We start from the raw sequence: 4548 nt of genomic DNA on the forward strand, positions 1-4548 counted from the left end.
TTTTGTGTTCCAACGTCCATTTTGTGTTTCAGCGTCCATTTTGCGTTGCAGTGTCCATTTTGTGTTCCAACGTCCATTTTGTGTTCCAGGGGCCATTTTGTGTTCCAGTGACTATTTTGTGTTCCCGCATCTATTTTGTTTTCCAAAGTACAGTTTGTGTTCTGGGGTTCATTTTGTGTTGCGGCGTCCATTTTGTGTTCCGGTGTCCATTTGGTCTTTCAATGTCCATTTTGTGTTCCAACGTCCATTTTGTTTTCCAACGTCCTTTTTGTGTTCCGAGGGCCATTTTGTGTTCCAGCATCCATTTTGTGTTCCAACGTCCATTATTTGTTCCATTGTCCATTTTGTGTTCCAACGTCCATTTTGTGTTCCAGTGTCCATTTTGTGATCCGGTGTCCATGTAGTGTTCCTGCGTCTATTTGGTTTTCCGGAGTCCATTTTTTGTTCCAGGGGCCATTTTGTGTTCCAGCGTCCATTTTGTGTTCCGGGGGCATTTGTGTTCCAGCGTCCATTTTGTGTTCCAACGTCCATTTTGTGTTCCAGAGTCCATTTTGTGTTGCAGTATCGATTTTGTGTTCCGGAGCCCATTTTGTGTTCCAGTGTTAATTTTGTGTTGCAGCGTCCATTTTCTGTTCCAGCGTCCATTTTGTGTTCCAACGTCCATTTTGTGTTCCGGTGTCCATTTTGTGTTCCAGCATCCATTTTGTGTTCCAACGTCCGTTTTGTGTTCCGGGGGCCGTTTTGGGTTCCAGCGTCCATTTTGTGTTCCAACGTCCATTTTGTGTTCCAGCGTCCATTTTGTGTTCCAACGTCCGTTTTGTGTTCCGGGGGCCGTTTTGTGTTCCAGCGTCCATTTTGTGTTCCAACGTCCGTTTTGTGTTCCAGAGTCCTTTTTGTGTTCCGGGGCCATTTTGTGTTCCAACGTCCATTTTTTGTTCCATTGTCCATTGTGTGTTCCAACATCCATTTTGTGTTCCAGCATCCATTTTGTGTTCCGGAATCCATTTTGTGTTCCAGGGGCCGTTTTGTGTTCCAGTGCCCATTTTGTGTTCCAACGTCCATTTTGTGTTCCAACGTCCATTTTGTGTTCCAATGTCCATTTTGTATTCCAGCGTCGATTTTGTGTTCCAATGTCAATTTTTTGTTCCAGTGTCAATTTTGTCTAGCAGCATCCATTTTGTGTTCCAGCATCCATTTTGTGTTGCAGCGTCCATTCTGTGTTCCAACGTCCATTTTGTGTTCCAGGGGCCATTTTGTGTTCCAGTGTCCATTTTGTGTTCCAGCGTCCATTTTGTGTTCCAGTGTCCATTTTGTGTTCCGGAGTCCATTTTGTGTTCCTGCGTCCATTTAGTGTTCCTGCATCTATTTTCTTTTCCGGAGTCCATTTTGTGTTCTGGAGGTCATTTTGTGTTCCGGCGTCCATTTTGTATTCCAGAGTCCATTTGGTGTTCCAACGTCCATTTTGTGTTCCAGGGGCCATTTTGTGTTCCAGTGTCCATTTTGTGTTCCAGCGTCCATTTTGTGTTGCAGCGTGCATTTTGTGTTCCGGAGTCCATTTTGTGTTCCTGCGTCCATTTTATGTTCCAGTGTCCATTTTATGTTCTGGAGGTCATTTTGTGTTCCAGCGTCCATTTTGTGTTCCAGCATCCATTTCGTGTTCCAACGTCCATTTTGTTTTCCGGGGCCATTTTTTGTTCCAACGTCCATTTTGTGTTCCAATGTCCGTTTTGTGTTCCGGGGGCCATTTTGTGTTCCAGCATCCATTTTGTGTTCCAACGTCCATTTTGTGTTCTGGCGTCCATTTTGTATTCCAGTGTCTATTTTATGTTCCAGTGTCCATTCTATGTTCTGGAGGTCATTTTGTGTTCCGGAGTCCATTTTGTGTTCCGGAGGCCATTTTGTGTTCCAGCGTCCATTTTGTGTAGCAGCATCCATTTTGTGTTCCAGCGTCCATTTTGTGTTGCAGCGTCCATTCTGTGTTCCAACGTCCATTTTGTGTTCCAGCGTCCATTTTGTTTTCGAAAGTCTATTTTGTGTTCCAGCGTCCATTTTGTGTTCCAACATCCATTTTGTGTTCCAACGTCCATTTTGTGTTCCAACATTGATTTTGTGTTCCGGAGTCCATTTTTTGTGTTGCAGTATCGATTTTGTGTTTCAGCGTCCATTTTATGTTCCAGTGTCCACTTTCTGTTCTGGAAGATATTTTGTGTTCCAGCGTCCATTTTCTGTTCCAGCGTCCATTTTGTGTTCCAACGTCCATTTTGTGTTCTGGGGGCCATTTTGTATTCCAGCATCCATTTTGTGTTCCAGTGTCCATTTTGTGTTCCGGAGGCCATTTTGTGTTCCGGCGTCCATTTTGTGTTCCGGCATCCATTTTGTATTCCAGCGTCCATTTTGTGTTCCGGGGGCCATTTTGTGTTCCAGCATCCATTTTGTGTTCCAAAGTCAATTTTGTATTCCAGCGTCCATTTTGTGTTCCAACGTCTATTTTGTGTTCCAACGTCCATTTTGTGTTCCAGCGTCCATTTTGTGTTCCAACGTCCGTTTTGTATTCCAGGGGCCGTTTTGTGTTCCAGCGTCCTTTTTGTGTTCCGGGGCCATTTTGTGTTCCAACGTCCATTTTTTGTTCCATTGTCCATTGTGTGTTCCAACATCCATTTTGTGTTCCAGCGTCCATTTTGTGTTCCGGAATCCATTTTGTGTTCCAGGGGCAGTTTTGTGTTCCAATGCCCATTTTGTGTTCCAACGTCCATTTTGTGTTCCAACGTCCACTTTGTGTTCCAGCGTCGATTTTGTGTTCCAATGTCAATTTTTTGTTCCAGTGTCAATTTTGTGTTGCAGCATCCATTTTGTGTTCCAGCGTCCATTTTGTGTTGCAGCGTCCATTCTGTGTTCCAACGTCCATTTTGTGTTCCAGGGGCCATTTTGTGTTCCAGTGTCCATTTTGTGTTCCAGCGTCCATTTTGTGTTGCAGCGTGCATTTTGTGTTCCGGAGTCCATTTTGTGTTCCTGCGTCCATTTTATGTTCCAGTGTCCATTTTCTGTTCTGGAGGTCATTTTGTGTTCCAGTGTCCATTTTGTGTTCCAGCATCCATTTCGTGTTCCAACGTCCATTTTGTTTTCCGGGGCCATTTTTTGTTCCAATGTCCATTTTGTGTTCCAACGTCCGTTTTGTGTTCTGGCGTCCATTTTGTATTCCAGTGTCTATTTTATGTTCCAGTGTCCATTCTATGTTCTGGAGGTCATTTTGTGTTCCGGAGTCCATTTTGTGTTCCGGAGGCCATTTTGTGTTCCAGCGTTCATTTTGTGTTGCAGCATCCATTTTGTGTTCCAGCGTCCATTTTGTGTTGCAGCATCCATTCTGTGTTCCAACGTCCATTTTTGTTCCAGCGTCCATTTTGTGTTCCAATGTCCATTTTGTGTTCCAACGTCCATTTTGTGTTCCAACGTCCATTTTGTGTTCCAGCGTCCATTTTGTGTTCGAAAGTCTATTTTGTGTTCCAGCGTCCATTTTGTGTTCCAACATCCATTTTGTGTTCCAACGTCCATTTTGTGTTCCGGAGTCCATTTTTTGTGTTGCAGTATCGATTTTGTGTTTCAGTGTCCATTTTATGTTCCAGTGTCCACTTTCTGTTCTGGAGGATATTTTGTGTTCCAGCGTCCATTTTCTGTTCCAGCGTCCATTTTGTGTTCCAACGTCCATTTTGTGTTCCGGGGGCCATTTTGTATTCCAGCATCCATTTTGTGTTCCAGCGTCCATTTTGTGTTCCGGAATCCATTTTGTGTTCCGGGGGCCGTTTTGTGTTCCAGTTTCCATTTTGTGTTCCAACGTCAATTTTGTGTTCCAACGTCCATTTTGTGTTCCAACGTCCATTTTGTGTACCAGCGTCGATTTTGTGTTCCTGCGTCCATTTTATGTTCCAGTGTCCATTTTCTGTTCTGGAGGTCATTTTGTGTTCCAGCATCCATTTTGTGTTCCAGCATCCATTTCGTGTTCCTACGTCCATTTTGTTTTCCGGGGCTATTTTTTGTTCCAACGTCCATTTTGTGTTCCAACGTCCGTTTTGTGTTCCAACGTCCATTTTGTGTTCTGGGGGCCATTTTGTATTCCAGCATCCATTTTGTGTTCCAGCGTCCATTTTGTGTTCCAGTGTCCATTTTGTGTTCCGGAGGCCATTTTGTGTTCCGGCGTCCATTTTGTGTTCCGGCATCCATTTTGTATTCCAGCGTCCATTTTGTGTTCCGGGGGCCATTTTGTGTTCCAGCATCCATTTTGTGTTCCAAAGTCAATTTTGTATTCCAGCGTCCATTTTGTGTTCCAACGTCCATTTTGTGTTCCAACGTCCATTTTGTGTTCCAGCGTCCATTTTGTGTTCCAACGTCCGTTTTGTATTCCAGGGGCCGTTTTGTGTTCCAGCGTCCTTTTTGTGTTCCGGGGCCATTTTGTGTTCCAACGTCCATTTTTTGTTCCATTGTCCATTGTGTGTTCCAACATCCATTTTGTGTTCCAGCGTCCATTTTGTGTTCCGGAATCCATTTTGTGTTCCA

The sequence above is a fragment of the Sceloporus occidentalis genome, unplaced genomic scaffold (assembly GCF_023333645.1).
Source record: "Sceloporus occidentalis isolate IW3139 unplaced genomic scaffold, rSceOcc1.0.p SCAF_114, whole genome shotgun sequence".
In the NCBI taxonomy this organism is placed as follows: domain Eukaryota; kingdom Metazoa; phylum Chordata; class Lepidosauria; order Squamata; family Phrynosomatidae; genus Sceloporus; species Sceloporus occidentalis.